Below are 18,816 nucleotides of genomic sequence, written 5' to 3'. Positions count from 1 at the left end.
TCTAGGATTTAGTATGCCCCTTTATAATATTTATACTGTATATACTTGTGACATATGCCAGATGCTTCTGGTGTTATTGTACAGGGGTACCTAGTGACAGCACTAGGATCCCGCTTCCTCTATCAAGGAATAAACAATTGAAATTGAAATTTAATAAAAACTGAGCGGAATGCAGAAACAATTTGGATCGAATTAATCGATGGTAGGGAAAAATTTATCACAGGAGTAATATATAGACCTCCTAATCTTGATAGAGTTAATGAGCAACTTATTTGGGACTGAATCCGCAGGGCTTCCATACTTAGCAAAGTCTGTATAGTAGGGGACTTTAATTGTAGCCAAATAGACTGGATTGACCTTACGGGTAACTCAGAATCAGAGGATTTTCTTGAAACGATCCAGGACTGTTTCCTAAGTCATCATATAACCGAACCTATCCGGGGTAATAATATACTGGATTTAGTTCTGTCAAACAGAGAAAACTTCATTAATATTGTCGAGGTAGGGAGCGAACTTGTTAACAGAGATCACAAAGAAATTAGATTCCAGTTAGAATTTCAGGGCAACCGCAAGGAAAATTCCACTAAAGCCCCAGATTTCAGAAGGGCAAACTTTGATAGTTTGAAGAGGCAGCTGAGAAAAGGGGTATCTTGCTTGGGGGTGAAAAACATGACCTCACACAATGTACCCTACCCGGAGACCTGATGATTGAGATTGACCTGATAACGAGATCTGAGCTGCTGTCTGCAGCTGGCAAGATTATCGCCCGAGTCTTCCTAAGCAGACTTCTTCCTGAGGCAGAAAACTTCTTCCCCGAATCTCAATGTGGCCTTAGACCATCACATGGCACCACTGACATGAGCTTTGATGCCCACCAGATACAGGAAAACTGCAGAAAACAGCGTGTTGACCTGTGCATGGCCTTCATCGACCTAACCAAGGCCTTCAACTAGGTCAACAGGGTAGCCCTCTGGCGGACTCTCAGCCGTTTTGACTGCTCACCAAAATTCATCGCAGTCTACGTTCAGTCCTCCGAGTTCGCTGGGAAGAAAAGAGAGCAAATGCTAGTATTATCGCTGACACCAACTGGTGGAGCATCGAGGCTACCATTATCCTTGAACAATTAAGTTGGGTTTGCTATGTTACCAGCATGGGCGACAGTAAACTGCCAAAGCAGCTACTTTACAGTCACCTAACGAATAGTAAACGTAACGTTGGCGGGCAACTGAAAAGGTATGGTGATAGTGTTAAGACAAACTTGAAAAGTGCCAAATCGACCCCCTCACTTTGGAGACGATTACTCCACACCGTAACACTTGGAGGAGCACCACACAAGAGGGTGTCAACACTTTCGAGGTAGTCGGATTGCATACCGAGGTAGACAAGCGCCAATGCCGGAAAGACGCTGCCGCCGCTTCTCCCGCACTAGTTGTAGCTCTTGACATGTGCAGCATCTGTGGATGACCCTCTCGGCCCGGTATCGGCCTCTCGAGTCACCTCAGAGCTGAAGCAACGAAGGTGACTTCCTTAATAAGTCATATCATTGTAGCGTGTGTGTGTGTGTGTGTGTGTGTGTGTGTTTTCAGAGGACACACATGAACTGGCATAAATCAATAGCCATCAGTCTGTTTAATACGTCATGACTCAAGCCACAGTGATGCTCCCCGTCACCACACGGTTATTTACCACCGTGTGAAGCAATAGTACAGGTGGAAGAACAGGTGGGGTACTGGTTCAAGGATAAGTACAGATACAAGATTAGGTAATGTACAGATACAAAGACAGGTACAGGTAGCGATGCAAGAACATTTATAATAATAAGAACATGTATAGTCAGCCAGATTTCCCGACCCCACCATGGTTCTCGTACTGGCAATTTTACCTGGCAATACTTGGTAAAGTAAGGCTGTATGTAAAGGTGATTGTGATTGGTGGATCTATTTTCGGCTGCCCCACTGTCAGGATAAATATTAAACAATCCAAAGGTAAAATTTCGTAAATTTGATTAAATAATGAAGAAACTATATTAATGAATTGGCAACTCAACTACAACGGGGACTGCCACAAGATTCTCAAATCAAATTTTCTTTATTATCTAAACAAATATATGAACATTTGGAAACTTCTCATTATCTAAAATAACAATGAATATGTTTAGTATTATAAAAAAAAATCTACCTTTGTAATGTTAAATATTTATCCTGACAGTGAGACAGCCGAAAATAGATCCACCAATCACAATCACCTTTACATACAGCCTTACTTTACCAAGTATTGCCAGGTAAAATTGCCAGTACGAGAACCATGGTGGGGTCGCTGGATCTTTTGGCTGACTATACATGCACAATAACAGGAACAGTACAAGTACAGATACAAGGAGAGTTGCAGGTAAAGTGGCAACAATATAGTGACAGTCCAGGAGTATTATGCCCGAGCAAAGGTAATTGATATTACACACACTGTGAGTAGAGGGACAGTAGTCAATTAGTCAGTCGTCCAATTGCTCAATAAGCCAGTTAGTAAGTCAGTCAGTTATTATGTCTGTCTGTTTCCACAAAAATACACAAGTAAAATTGTTTGACAAACGAAGGTAAATGTAATAAAAAAAACTGTCCAAAGACTTTCAGAAAACTTTAACTTGGATTTAGCTGAGCAACGCCATGGACTTAGTCGTATAAAGGATCCAGTAAAATATATATGTATTTTTATATGTATATATTGTATGATAGATACGAAACCTTAATACCTTGATCGTCCATTTCAAAGTTGAGAATTAAATTTGTTTATTCGGATGTCAACTGGATGAGCTTCTGTGTGTGTGTGTGTGATGTACCCGACTTGGGATTTATTTCATGGAGGTTCGAACGCGCTGCTCTGAATCTTCCGCTATTTACTACGGTAAACAAAGGATTATGGATTTATTTATATATTTTCTAAAGTAAGAGATTATTTGATGGAGATTCGACTGCATTCATTGTGATTATCTTTAGAAATTTGGAAATTAAATAAGATTTTTTTTTTGGAAAATTAAAAATAGGATGAGGGTGTGTTTGCCAGGAGCAGGGGTGGGGGATATAGTTGACAGGATGGACAATATCTTGTCTGGTGATGGGAACAAACCCATTACATGCCTCAGTACAGGAGGCAATGATATTGGCCAGTGTAGGAGTGAGGAGCTCCTTCATAAGTTCAAGACAGCTATAGAACATATTAGGGTGAAGGGAGGGTTCCCTATCACATGTGGTGTCCTGCCTAGGAGGAGAGTTGGCAATGAATGGTTGTCAATGGCAATTGGTGTCAACAGCCGTCCTGACAGATATTGCAAGTCAATATCAGTTCCATTCGTTGGCAAGTGGGATAACTTGTACAGTATAAGGGGCCTTTTTGCTAGGGATGGGGTACATCTGTCTAGGGATTGGGTGGCAACCCTAGCTGCCTCTCTCCAGAGGGCAGTTCAAAAGATGTGGAAGTCTTTAAACTGCTAGGGGAGCATGTGAGCACGGGAAAAGAGGAGACTGCTAGAAATGATAACAAAATTAAAATAGGCAGGGAGTTAAAACCTACTATGCAAACAGTAGAAGTATGAGAAAGAAAATGGATGAAATCAGGATGTTGGTATGTACCGAAAAAATCGATATAATAGGATTCACCGAAACATGGATAAACTTAAACTCACGTGAGTTACCTGTCGAATACCAAATTGCAGGTTACAAATTATTCCATATCGATAGGCAGATTAGGAAAGGAGGCGGGGTAGCAATCAATGTCAGGGATAATCTGAAGTGTGAAAAAAATAAGCAAATAAAAACTGAACTGAATACAGAAACAATGTGGATAGAATTAACCGATGGTAGGAAAAAATTAATCATAGGAGTAAAATATAGACCTCCTAATCTTGATAGAGTTAATAAGAGACTTATTTAAGATGAAATGTGCAGGGAATCCATGCATAGCAAACTCTGTATAGTATGTGATTTTATCTTTAGCCAAATAGAATGGTTTGACTTACGGGTAACTCAGAATAAGAGGATTTTCTTGAAACAGTTCATGACTGTTTCCTAAGTTAACATATAGCCAAACCCACCTGGGGTAATAATATACTAGACTTAAGTTCTGTCAAACTGAGAAAACCTCATTAGTAAGGCCAGAGGTATTGGCGAAGAGTCCAGATCGGGCAGAGTCGTTGGTGCTCGCCCTTCACCTTCCATGCCGGAACCACTACTGGATGGACCCTGTGGTTCTCCATCTCATTTTTCGCTAGGGAGGTGGGAGAAGGTGTCAAGGACACTGCAGATTCTCATTGGGCGAAGAAGGTCCAGTGGTCAAGCCTCGTGAATGCTTTGAGCTGGGAGGACTTGAAGTCCGTGGCCAGTGCTACGAGGAAGAGGGCCTTCTGTAGTAGGCGGTCCTTTGACAGCTCAATGGTGAATGGATCCTGGGGTGAGACAGGTATCAGATTAATCCACGTAATGGTAAAAGTTTCATAGGAACAAGAACATAAGAAAAACAGATGTTACGAGTTGGGGATTTAGAAACTGGTTTAGAATATAGTTAAAAGTCTACCCAGATCCCAACAGGCAACAACAATAAAAAAACTAAACAAACAAAGACAATCGGACTATAAAAGGGTAGACAAAGGATGCGTGTTTTTGTTGTGAAATAATAAAGTACAATAAATTCCTTAACAAAATATCCAGCTTTCTATAATTTACCCTTAACCATACTTAACTTAAACATACCCAACATTGGCTTAACAGTATATACATATTTATACAACATACAACAATCTGAAGCAAGTGGAGGTGGGAGGTAATATAGGGTTACAATACTCAAGTGCAGTGCTGAAGTGTCTGACGAGTAGGGCTGAGTATTGAAGAAGATGGTAGGTAGTCACTGTGCCGTAGGTTTCCAGGATAGGTAATCCAAGTGTGGTCACTTCCCAGAGTGAACTGAACTCTCCTCGATCCGGAGCTGATGAGGAAGAGTTGGAGGAGGTGACGCAACAACCAGGATATGAAGAAAGGAAACCCGGAGTGGTGACTAAGACTAGTTATACTCGGGTCGTGTTCCTAGATGGCGTTGCTCGGTAGTGCTGGGTAGTTAGATCATGACACAATAGATGGCGTGGTTCGTAATACACCCCCCTTCCAAAGACCTCCGTAGCGCAGACGCGAAGGAGGTGATCACCTGGTGCATCTGGAGAGTAGCTGCTGCATTTCCACTGGAGCTTGGGATAAGGAGTCCGCAATCAGGTTGTCCACCCCCTTTATGTGCCTGACTTGTAGATTATAGGGCTGGGTGAGGAGAGCCCAGCAGAGGATTCGCTGGTTGGAGGTCTTGTTGGTTTGGATGAACGTGAGCAGGTTATGGTCAGTGAAGACTAGGGTTGTTTGTGGGCGAGATTGGAGGTAACATTCAAACTTCTTTATTGCCAACACCAGAGCCAGGGCCTCCTTCTCTATGGTCGAGTAGTTGGTCTGATGTTTTTTCAACTTGGCGGAGTAGTATGCCACAGGGTGAAGGACATCAGTGGTTGGGTCGGGTTGTAGGAGCACAGCCCCCACTCCGACACCGCAAGCGTCGATTTGCAGATGGAAGGGCAAGGTGTAGTCAGGTGGGTGGACTACAGGCTTGGAGGCAAGGAAGGCTTTGAGGCGGTGGAAAGACTGGTCGCACCTCTGGTTCCAGATGTAAGGGACCGCAGAACTGGTAAGGTCTGTGAGGGGTCCGGCCACGCTGGAGAAGTTACTGCAGAACCGGCGGTAGTAGCCGCACATCCCCAGGAAACGCATGAGTTCCTTCCTCGTCCTTGGAGTGGGGAAGGACAAGATGGCTTTAACGTTTGCTTCCTTGGGTCTCACCATACCATGCCCATTGATATGTCCCAGGTAAGTCGATGAGGCCCGGCCAAAAGCAGATTTAGCCAGGTTTATGGTGAATCCAGTCTCTTGCAGTCGTGCGAACAGTATCTCCAAACGCACCAGATGTTCGTCCCAGCCGTCCGACACCACCACCAGGTCATCCAGGTAGGCGAACGTCCCATCTAGGTCCTGAATCAGGTAATTGATTGCCCTCTGGAATGTGGCCGGAGCATTAGAAAAGCCAAACGCCATAACCAAATATTGAAAAAGACCAAATGGAGTTATAAATGCTGAGATTATTTTTGCCCTATCTGTGAGTCCCACTTGATAATATCCTTTCATCAAGTCCACCGTTGTAATAAATTTTGCACAGCCTATGCTGTCTATTATATCTTCAATCAAAGGTAAAGGGTAGGAGTCTGAGACAGTGACCTGGTTCACTTTACGATAATCGGCACAGAAACGAAAACTGCTATCGGGTTTTGGAATAAGAAGGCAAGGTGAAGCCCAGGGGGAGGTACTAGGCTCAGCTAAGTTATGTTTTAACAAAAAATCTTCCTCCTTTTTCATAATCTCTCTTTTTTGTGGATTTAGCCGATATGCTGATTGCCTAATGGGTTGTACATCATCTGAGGTTAGCTTAATATCATGTTTAAGTATATTGCAAAACCCTGGGAGGTCTGACGTGACTTTAGGAAATGTTGATAATAACTTAGTGAGATCTTTTGCGTGAGATGGATCCAGAACAGAAAAATACTCATCCAAGTTGTTGAGTATGTGACTGTTAGCAGGGTTTTCTTTAGGTAGAGGGAAGTCTAAATTCTCCAATAGGTCCATGTCATCTGTCTCCGGCCCTGACAAAGCCGTATGCAATACAGGTAGGCTTATAGCCTCTGGGATGTCTTCCTCTAACTGCCTGGAATGGTAAAGTTTCATGAGATTAATGTGAACAAGTTGTGAATCTTTTCTACGATCAGGAGTATGGACTATATTGTTGAGGGGAAATAGTTTATTAGCAACTATATAGGGACCAGTAAACTTGCTTTTATGGGGAGAGCCTGGAATGGGTAGAAAGAGTAACACTTTGTCACCTGGAGAAAATGATCTTTCATCTAATTTAGGTTGGGACTTCACCATTTTGTCTTGGACTTTTTTTAAGTTTGACTGAGCAATGGTTCGGACTTCAGTAAATTTGTCCCGTAAAGTGTCAATGTATTGGGAAACTGTTGCGGGCTTAATAGATGGAGTGTCAAACCACTGCTCCTTTACTATTTTAAGGGGTCCCCTAATTTGTCTCCCATATAGTAACTCGAACGGGGAGAAACCCAATGACTCCTGGGGACATTCCCTGATGGCAAAGAGTAACAAGTCTATGCTTTCATCCCATTCCTTTTGGTGTTCTATACAGTATTTTTTTAGCATTGATTTGAAAGTTTGATGGAACCGTTCCAAGCAACCTTGGGATTGTGGGTGGTAAACCGAAGATGTACAATGGTCCACACTGAGGTCTTTCATCACCTGTTTGAAAAGATTGCTTGTAAAATTGGTGCCCTAATCGGACTGGATCTCTTTAGGAATGCCCACTGAAGTGAAAAGGTGCAAAAGAGGTTTGATTACATGTTTTGAAGTTATGCTTTTAAGGGGAAAAGCCTCAGGATAACGTGTACTGGTATCCATAACTGTGAGCAGGAATTGATTTCCCTTCTTAGTCTTTGGTAATGGGCCCACACAATCCACAACAATCTTTTCAAATGGTGTAGAAAATACTGGGATGGGCTTAATGGGAGCTGCTGGTATACTTTCATTTGGTTTTCCTACCAGTTGACAAATATGACAAGATTTTAGGTACTTTGACAAATCCTTCCTAAGTCCAGGCCAGTAATAGTGTTGGAGGAGCTTTTTATATGTTTTCAGGATTCCCAAATGTCCTGAAATACCATCATGGGCAAGGGCAATTAATGCTGGTCTGACTGAGGAGGGAATTACCACTTGATGTATTTCAGACCACGTGTCTAGATGGGTAAGCTCAGGGGGTCTATAGGCCCTTATCAAAACCCCTTCCTGATAATACAAACAAGGAAGGGTGTTAAAATCTTTACCCTCAACTGCAGCGTGATGAAGTTTATACAAAGATGGATCAGATTGTTGGGCTTTATTGAGCTCATCCTTACTAATGGTCTTATCGTACAGATCTTCTGTGGGTAGGAAGATATTGGAGGTGGTTTTAGATGAAGAGGGCCCATTTTGCACACTCTGTGACCGGGTGACAGCACAAGATGGGAAAAGGTGAGGAATAGTTTCTTCAAGGTCAGTGGTGGAGTTGACAGGTAAGGGAGAGTCGACTGTCTTTATGTTGGGAACCACTAGATCTCCTACCAAGTCATTACCCAATAATAAATGAATGCCGCTCACAGGCATTGGGTCTTTCCTAATGGCTACTTGCACTTCCCCAGTAATCAAGGGACATTGGAGGTGCACTTTAGCTAAGGGATAGGAAGAATGGGATGAGAGATCTGAAATTAGAACACTCTCATTAGTAAATGCTGTAGATATATCAGGAATGACGTTAAACAGGAGGATAGATTGTGCTGCGCCCGTATCACGTAGTATACGAATAGGGAAAGAACGAGACCCCTCTATGATTGAAATTTTTCCCTCATAGCTGAATGAAGAGAAGAGATCCTGATGGGGCCTTTCCACATTGGTGGTTGCTATTGGTTTGAATTTGGGATCCAGGGAACTACTTTTAGAAGACCGACACTTTGGGTGTTTACAAGACTGGATCGTATGGCCTGGTTTTTTACAGTAAGAACAATAAAACTTGGTTGCATCAGGGGGGGGGGGGTAGGTGTGGGACCTTTCGACCTACCACTCACGTCCGCCAAGGTTATCATCAGAGGAGGACCTAACATGCTGGAAAGTACCACGTTCCCTACTGCCCAGTGACTCCACCAGCAAGGCGTACGCATCAGCCACCTCAGCCGCACGCCCAAAATTAACCTCTCCATGCTCCTCCACATGCTTCAAGATGTAAAATGGTATCTTGCTCTTCCACTCCTCCAGGACTACCAAGTTTAATAAATCATGAAATGTGGAGGTCTCTGTAGCCTCTAACCACTTCTTGAAAAACCTAAGCTTTTCTTGAGCAAACTCAACAAAAGTGTGTGAAAATGTTTTGGTTAGTTTACGAAACTTCTGCCGATATCTATCTGGCGTGATAGCATAAGAGGTGAGGATATTCTTTTTTACGTTATCATAGTCATCAGTCTGGTTTAAACAGTTATAAACTCTACGAGCCTTACCACATAATTTAGGAACTAACACCGACACCCACTGGTCCTTAGGCCACTCATTCTTCCCGGCTATTTTCTCAAAAGTCCTAAATGACCTGTCCATATATGATTCATCAAACTCGGGAACAAGGGAAGAAGCATTAGCAGGGTTAAAAGCAGCTAGTCTCTCATTTAATGCCACTTCTTTTGATTTAAACTCCGATGTTAAGGTGACTTCTATCTCTTTCACCTGTAGTTCTTTCAGTCTAACCTCCTGCTCCAACTTGGCCTGTTCCAACTTTTCCTCATGCTCCAACTTGGCCTGTTCCAACTTTTCCTCATGCTCCAACTTGGCCTGTTCCAACTGGAGTTCTTTCATTTTGATTTGGAACTCGAACCTAGCTCGTTCTATTTCTAAGGCGTCTACTCTTTGTGTTTTTTCTTGAGGGCTAGCCAGACCGGAGGCAACTTCTGAGTTAGGAGGGGTGGTAGATAGTGGTTGAAGTGTATTGGACATGGGCGCTAATTGGTCAACAGAGGATTCTTCTAAAACTTCTTGTTTAACCAACATTTCAATTACCTGATTTTTTAACACTTCCTTAGTCATTTGCTGTGAATATGGGATATTGTAATAGGTGGCTATTCCTTTCCATTCTTTCTACAGGATATTAACACGTATTTTAGATACGGAAGGATTTTCAATAAAATCCTGGAGATCAAATCCTGAGGTGGTCATTGTTAAGAAAAACTAGATAAATTAACTAATGGCCAAAAAGATAAGATAAGTGGATTACCCTAGAAAATATCACGACAGTGGATAACCAGAAAGTCCCGGAAACTACCCAAGTTATACCTAGGGAAATTACACTTATGAATATTGTTCTTCTGATAAGATCCTTAAATAAGGATAAGAGACTTGGAAAGATACTTGAAACAGGAAGGGCGTATTACGGCATTAATATAAAGATCCGGATAAACAACCCTTGAGTTACTTTATTATTGACCCCGAATGAGATAATGAGAAGAACAATAATTGAGGCTTTATAATTATGGGGTCCTGGTAGAACAGGGCGTCCCAAGATATCACTTCACCCTAAACTAGTGACTATGGAACAGCCAACTCTGGAGCGAGGGTAAGGCATTAAACAGATCCGGATTTTTCCCTACACTCGATAAGAATTACTACACGACTGCCTACGTGGAATAACAGGTAAGCCTTATGACACTCGGAACCTAATATCCTGCGTCTGTCACTCTTACTGTACGATAATACCAATATATGCACACATATATGAAGGGAACTTTAAACCACCGTAAAGCAATTGTGAACAGAAGTGACTGGGAGGAATAATTAACAAGGAGTAACAAGGGGGGAAGAAATATGGCATTTAAGGTCGGGTCCTGTCACGGTCGCCATTTGTTACGAGTTGGGGATTTAGAAACTGGTTTAGAATATAGTTAAAAGTCTACCCAGATCCCAACAGGCAACAACAATAAAAAAACTAAACAAACAAAGACAATCGGACTATAAAAGGGTAGACAAAGGATGCGAGTTTTTGTTGTGTATAATAAAGTACAATAAATTCCTTAACAAAATATCCAGCTTTCTATAATTTACCCTTAACCATACTTAACTTAAACATACGCAACATTGGCTTAACAGTATATACATATTTATACAACATACAACAATCTGAAGCAAGTGGAGGTGGGAGGTAATATAGGGTTACAATATTCAAGTGCGGTGCTGAAGTGTCTGATGAGTAGGGCTGAGTATTGAAGAAGATGGTAGGTAGTCACTGTGCCGTAGGTTTCCAGGATAGGTAATCCAAGGGCGGTCACTTCCCAGAGTGAACTGAACTCTGCTCGATCCGGAGCTGATGAGGAAGAGTTGGAGGAGGTGACGCAACAACCAGGATATGGAGAAAGGAAACCCGGAGTGGTGACTAAGACTAGTCATACTCAGGTCACGTCCCTAGATGGCGTTGCTCGGTAGTGCTGGGTAGTTAGATCATGACACAATAGATGGCGTGGTTCATAATACAGACAACATAAGGACTGAAGGGAGAGGGCTTTCTCCAAGGACCGGAATGTACGGGGTGGTCTAGCAAGCGGTCGCTGGTGGAACAGGCCCCACTTCAGCAAGGTAACCAACCTGTTGTTAACCTTCACCCCATACCCATAATCCAGAAGGGTCGGTGAGGGCAGCCAGGTGGACGGAGAGGGTCGGGATAGACTTGCCTTGCTTGAGTGCTAGGGACGAGAGGAACTCTTGTATTATACTTTTGCTGGGCATGGGAGCGCCCTGTTCCTTAAGGTACTGCTGGAAGGCTTTCCAGCAGGATTCGTATTATCGAGTAGTGGAGGGTCTTAGTCCTGACAAGATGTCCTCCACCACTCTATGCGAATACAGTCTGCCCAGGGAGGCACGGAGAAACTCCATGCGTGTAAGTGAAGTGATCTCTGCAGCCTGGCAATGAGGGGATTGAAGAGGCAGGCTTTTCCCAACATCAGTGGATGCGGACACCAGCCGAGTAGCTCTGAGAACCACGGTTGAGCCGGCCAATAGGGGACCAGGAGGAGGACTTTCCCCTTGAAGCTGTGAAGCTTGTGGCAGACCCGTAGAAAGGGGGCGGGAACAGGTAGATGGAGTTCCACCTGTTCCAGTCCTCCGTGAAGGCGTCTGGGCCCCTGTGTGGTGTCGGCGTCAGCCGACTTCAGTACGTTGGGAGCTGGGCGGATGTCGCAGAGGCGAAGACGTCCACCTACGGCCGACCCCACCGCTCTGTCAGTGACTGAAACACACTCTGGCGTAGTGTCCACTCTACTGATATCTCCTTGAAGCGGGAGAGAGCGTCGGCCAAGCCGTTCTCGATCCCCGGGACATGGCGAGCGGACAGGTGGATATTCCGGCGGTGTGCCTCCTTGAAAATCTGCTCCTAGATTGACAGCAATTGGGCTCAGTGGGACGTGCCCTGCCCATTGTGGCAGAAAATGGCTGCTGCGCTGTTCATTTTGAAGCAGATGTCCTCGTCCTGGATCGTCTGGTTGTCCTCCAGGAATTTCCACACCACGTACAGCTCTCATACGTTGATGTGAGCCGCCGTCCACTCGTCTGTCCAGCCCTCAAACTGCTGGAAACCCTTGGAAGACTGGTACTCCCAACCTACGTCGGAGGTATCCGATGCTACGAAGAAGGTGGGCGCTGGTGGGACCCAGAGCGTCCACCAGCGCAGGGCTTCGTGAGACAGCCAGGGACGTAGAAGGGCGGACAAGTGAGTGGACATGGGACGTGCGACATCCCTGGGTTCGACTGGGATGGCCATGTTGACCTTTCTGGTCAGGCGGTGGAGAACCAGACGACCCAGGGGCACCATCTCTGCAGCGTAGTTGAGAGAGCCTAGGAGGGCCTACCACTGACGGCGATTGAAGCTGGGCAACATTGAGGCAACAAAGAGGCGCTGGGGAGAGGCGGAGGGAAGCCTTGGAAGTGTCCCATGCTATTCCCAGCCACACTAGTTCTCGTGATAGTAAGAGGGAGGACTTCGGGTGGTTGATTCTGAAACCCATGCCCTCCTCCGTGGCCAATATTACCCTGGTGCTTGATACGCCTTCTTCCTTGGACGAGGCCGAGATCAGCCAGTCGTCCAGATACATGAGGACGTCTTCCTTGCAGTGGGTAAGCTCCATGGTCAAGACCCTCACGATTCTGGTGAAGACTCTCGGAGCTAGGGAGAGACCGAACGAGACCCGGGTAAATTGAAACACGTCCCCCTCCACCTGGAAAGCCAGAAACTTCCTGAACCTCCTGTAGATTGGGACATGCCAGTAGGCGTCTTCCAGGTAAATGGAAGATAGCCACGCCCCCTGTTTGAGATGGAGGCGGACCTGAGCTACCGACACCATTAGAAAATGGTCCTGCTTGATAAAGCAACTCAGGCGGCTGAGGTCCACCACCAATCTCTCCCTGTTCGACTCCTTCTTGGGGACAGTGAATAAAAGGAACAGAAAGACACGTCCTTCTCTCCTCTTCACTATCCCCTCTTGCAGCATGGACTGGACGTGCTCCTTTATGTGGCTGTTCACTTTGGTCCACTTGCTGGGTGTCTGGAGTGGAGGCAAGCGGATCCATGGCCAGGTGAGGCCTTGCCTGACGACCCTCGACGCCCAGCCGCCAGAGGGAGAACCGTTGTTGATGACCCCTCGCTGCCCCAGGCGGGCTTGAAAGAGCAGTTCACAGATGTTCTGGCGGGAGTTGAGGTGGGAGGCCTGAGAATGTCCCTGGTTGCTGGAGTGCCTGTGGAGCTGCCTCTGGCATTGTTGTCGCTGCTGCCTAGGGTGCCTGGTCTGGGCTGGCAACTGGCGGGGGGCAGCAACCGTGATGAAGGTCGGTTACGCGGCCAAGCATTCCCGCAGGGCCTGTTCTGGGATGAGGGACGGGCCAAAGGGTGCCAGCCATAGCAGGCCTTGCCGCACTTACGCATCCTGGTGTCTGAAGGTCTCCCGTCGGAGGTTCAGCCGGGCCCCTACCGCCATATCCAGCTGAGGGCGAAGGTTGATGGCAGAGCCGGAGGCGAGACCGAAAGCGAGGGTAGATAGGGCCTCGTAGACACCAGATGCCGAGTCTTGGTGGAGGGAATTAGGGTTGTCAGAGAATGCCTTCAACCAGGCACCGAGTTGGGCCAGTCCTGCCTTAGTGGAGAAGGCAAGGGCCACCTTGTGCCTCTCCATGGCGTCCTTGGTCAGGGTGGCCTGGGCTTCCTGAGAGACCTGCCATGAGAGAAAGAACTGGGTTAATTTCGGAGCCCACGGGAACTCCATCAACCCATCTGGCACCCGGTCATCCTGGTGAGCTTTTCCTTTCAGCTGCCGCCGTCCAGATCAACTGGAGGGCCTGGCCAGCCGCCCGGGCACACCTCCTACCGTCCTGTAGCGTTCCCACTCAGGTAGGACCTGCAGTGGACAGGACGGAACAGGAGGCCAAAGAGTCCAGGGCCGCGAGTGGGGACGTTCCCGACAGGGCAGGGACCATCTCTGAACCTAAGCCGTCAGCCCGTCGTCGGACCTCTAGGTCGGACCGGGTAGAGCGAACTAGGTCCTCCTCTCACTTTACTCTCGAAAAAATGGTCAGTTGTCCCTGGTGCCAGTGCACACACCAGTCCCGTGGGACCTGAGCCCACTTGTATGCCCCCTGGCTGATGATGTCACCAGGTGTCTTAAGAGATAGGGGAGCGCCCGTCGGTGCAGGAGAGGTCCCTTCTCCTGACGAAGACCTGGGCCCTGTAGGGGCTGGAGAGGTTGCTGAGACCCACTCCTGGTTGGAGTCGGAGTAGTCAGGCAGCCCCTGTGAGGAACCGGTCCTCCTTGGCTCGGAACCGGACTCTGAGAACACTGAGTTGTCCGGGGAGGGGAAGCGAGGGCAGGATCTCCATGCCACAGGGTGTTGGGTGGAAGGGGCCTGCTGGACCTGCTGCTGATGCTTCTGCGCCCGGAACCAGGAAGACAGAGCCTCCAACATCTCCAGTGGCAGAGCTTGGAGGTGCACTGCCAGGGGCCAGCGTGGCTGGAAGTCTGGGCTGCTGGGGCTGGCCGAGACGAAGCGATGGAGGAGGTAGAAGGCCGTCTTCCCGGCTGCTCCGTGGAAGGCCGCCTGGTCCGTTGGGGGAGGGGGAGGGGCGAGGAGCCATAGGAGGGCGGCAGAGAAGAAGAGTCTGCCCTAGCCGAGCCACCTGGCGCGTGCTGGTGAAGGTTGAGGTCCGTAGAAGGAGAGGACCTCCTCTCCAAGGAAACACTAGGCTGCAGGAAAGACCCGGCTGGGGCCCTGGCGGATTTGAGGGGTAAGAAGACCGCTGCTTCTTCTTTGCGAGCCCGCTTCCCTTGTGGCCGTTGCCCTTAGGCGACCTGGGGCGGTGGTGCCTGTGAGAGGAGGACTTAGCGGTACTCCCGGAGCGGTGACGGTGGCGACTGGTGGAAGAGTGAACACTCGACTCCCAGAAGGGCGAGGGGGAGCGTTGCAGAGAGCCCGAAACCCCATGGCAAGGAGAGGTGGGCTCTGCTGTGGCCGACTGGGAAGCCAGAGGGAGGTACCTCGGCCTGGGTTCCTTGGTAGAGTAGTGTCTCCCCGAGGGGCTTCGGTGGCGGCACATCCGCAACCGGGAACAGAGATCCTGGTCCCTCCAGGAGAGGTGGGTGCCCCGGTGTCTGGCGGAACTGGAGGTTGCCGGCCGGCGGTGCTGAGGCTGCTGCCAGAAGATGTGGGAGGAGTCCACATCTCCGTCGGCGTCGCGAAGGACACCATCACCCACTCAGAGCACACCATACAGTACAGCAACTCAGGTCGAACCTGTCGGCGGCCACGCACGGGCCATCCTGTCGGAACCTGGCCGAACACCTCGGGGCTGAGCAGGGCACCTTCTGGGACTGGAGAGAGGGCGATGGCGAGCAAATCTGGCGAAGAAGAGAGGCAAGCGAACAAGCGTGTAAATAAAACACGAAAAGGGAGAGACGGGGCGGATGAGGGATGAGGGGAGAGCGGGTAGAGAACCCCACTCCCGCACACCTGCACCACCCGAACCGGCCCGGAAAGAGCGGCCGCTACCTATCCGAGAACATAATGTGAGCAAATAAGTTCAACAACGCAACGGAGTACAGACTCAGCGCATGGTCAGGTTGAGGGAAAAACAAACAGGCTAAATAATACAAAGGAGCAGGGAGGAAGGCGGGACTACAGACGCCTCTCCATGCCACAAAAACCAGAGCCAGATAATGAAACCTAGTAACGACTCGGCGCATGGGCCTGAACGAGAGAAAAGAAACAGAGGGAGAGGGAGAATGAAAATGTAGGGTGAGAAAACCGAAGCCTATCCGAACAACAACCCTGAGACAGAAAACGACACAGAGAACAGACACTGCTCGTGGTCAGGGCGAGGAAAGAACAAAATAAACACAATAAAGTAACGGGAAAGGGGGGAAGCCCAAGACGCACACCCAAAAAAAGTAAAGGAGGAGGAAGGGGCACAAGCTCGGGAACCACAACATGTGGCTACAAGGCATGGGAAGGAGGGGTAGGTGACAGTAGCCCACACATGAGGAGGGCCACCCACATGGGGAAAAGCAACCAAAGAAGGGATGCCCCTGGCATGAAGCACCATATGTAAAGAAAAGGGGGAAAGGGGGGCCTCAACACATAAACAGGGGAAAGCAGAAAGCCTGAAAATGGCCAAAGCTAGAAGGGCACCGACACAAGCCACTAACCCGAATCTAGAAAAACAACAATCCCATTCCTAATTAACTAAGAAAGAAGGTAATCTGTCCTACTGTGGACATAAAAAAACACAGAGTGTGCGCAAAGACATCAGACACGAACCATAATGTGAGATGAAGCTGAAGCAGGAAAAGAGTCTGGCACGTCTAACTATCACAGGAGGGCAGAAAGGAATGACCCCTGAATCGAACTCAGGTATGCTGTAGCATGGCACAGGCGGTAAGGAGCTCTTCTGCACAGGTACCCATTCTCTCACGTTTCCCGTTTTCTTCAACTGCTAGTCGCAGCCTAGTTAGTCTTGATGTGTTAAAATTTGGCCGTCACCTCCTAGGTTCCCACCTAGGGTGATATCTTATGAGGCCTTACAGTAGGTGTACTAGCAAGCTCATCTCACTTAGAATGGAAGCCAGGGTTAAACAATGGTTTTAAATAAGACAAATTTAGATTTAGGGGTGAGATAGACAAACATTGGTTGGAAAATAGTAGTGGATGAGTGGAGCAAGTTACCAAGCGTCATCATTGGCTCGAATACGCTGGACGGCTTCAAACATAGGTTAGATGGATATATGAGTGATCGGGATAGGGTATAAATGGGACTGCCCAGTATGAGCCAATAGGCCCGCTGCAGTTCTTCCATTCTTATGATCTTATGTGTGTATGTGTGTGTGTGTGTGTGTGCTTAATTTTGCGTGAAATTATGACTGTTTTGCTTTTTATAATTGGGATCTGTTGTTTTGTGTTTTTTAACAGTTGGCGTAGGAAGTCTCTCACCGTTCACCGTTAACACAATTATTTCTCACTATTATCACCTAAATAAATAAAATAGATACTAAAGAAACATTCGAATGTGCATTAAATGAAAAAAAATCATACTTAACTTCCAGATTATTAAAACTAATCATCATAAAAACATTCGAATCTCCATTAAATAATTTCTTACTTTAAAAAATATATAAATAAATCCATATTCCTTTGTTTACCGTAGTAAATAGCGGAAGATTCAGAGCAGCGCGTTCGAACCTCCAAGAAATAAATCCCAAGTCGGGTACATCACACACACACACACACACACACAGAAGCTCATCCAGTTGACATCCGATTAGACAAATTCAATTCTTAATTTTGAAATGGATGATTGAGGTATTAAGGCTTAGTATACATCATACAATATATACAAATGCAAATACATATATATTTTACTGGGTCCTTTATACGCCTAAGTCCATGGCGTTGCTCAGCTAAATCCAAGTTAAAGTTTTCTGAAAGTCTTTGGACAGTTTTTTTTATTACATTTACCTTCGTTTGTCAAACAATTTTACTTGTGTATTTTTGTGGAAACAGACAGACATAATAACTGACTGACTAACTTACTGACTTACAGAGAGACTGGTCGACTGACTAATTGACTGACTGAGCGACTGCGCGACTGACTAATTGATTGACTGAGTGACTGGGCGACTGATTAATTGACTGACTGAGCGACTGACTACTGTCCCTCTACTCACAGTGTGTGTAATATCAATTACCTTTGCTCCGGCATAATACTCCTGGACTGTCACTATATTGTTGCCACTTTACCTGCAACTCTCCTTGTATCTGTACTTGTACTGTTCCTGTTATTGTGCATGTACAGTCAGCCAAAAGATCCAGCGACCCCAACCTGGGTCTCGTACTGGCAATTTTACCTGGCAATACTTGGTAAAGTAAGGCTGTATGTAAAGGTGATTGTGATTGGTGGATCCATTTTCTTTCTGTCTCACTGTCAGGATAAATATTTAACATTTCGAAAGTATAATTATTAAAATGATAAACTATTCATTGCTATTTTAGATCACGAGAAGTTTCCAAATGTCCATACATACATACATACATACATACATACATACATACATACATACATACATACTGTACATACATACATACATACTGTCTTCCCTCATCCTCACACAGATATTTATCCTGGAAAGCAATTCCCAGATTACAGAGATATTTACTGTGTCAGCTGTTGTCTGGAGAGAAAGTTTACTGTCAGTTCTTGTCAGAATGAATGTTTACTGTGTCACCTGTTGTCAGCTATTGTCAGGAGGGAAGGTTTATTGTGTTATCTGTTGTCAGGATGGAAGACAGTTTACTGTGTCAGCTGTTATCAAGAGCGAAGGAGTACTGTGTCAAATGTTGTCAGGAGAGGAGGTAATTTACTATTGGCAGTATCAGGACAGTCTTAAGATTAACAAAATATGCAAATTAGCAGATTTACCAGTACCTTTGTGATGTTTACGAAGAGGAATAATGCACGAGTAATAAACAAAAAAGTTAGAGCAAATTAGGAGAGTAAATGAGAGTAAATATGAGTGAACAAGTAAACGGAAGATTCTTAGTGGAATGTGACACGCTTGTTTCAGTGTGTGTTTGTGTGTGT

This window comes from Homarus americanus, unplaced genomic scaffold, assembly GCF_018991925.1.
Source record: "Homarus americanus isolate GMGI-L3 unplaced genomic scaffold, GMGI_Hamer_2.0 scaffold20930, whole genome shotgun sequence".
Classification (NCBI taxonomy): domain Eukaryota; kingdom Metazoa; phylum Arthropoda; class Malacostraca; order Decapoda; family Nephropidae; genus Homarus; species Homarus americanus.
This window is presented reverse-complemented; position numbering follows the sequence as displayed.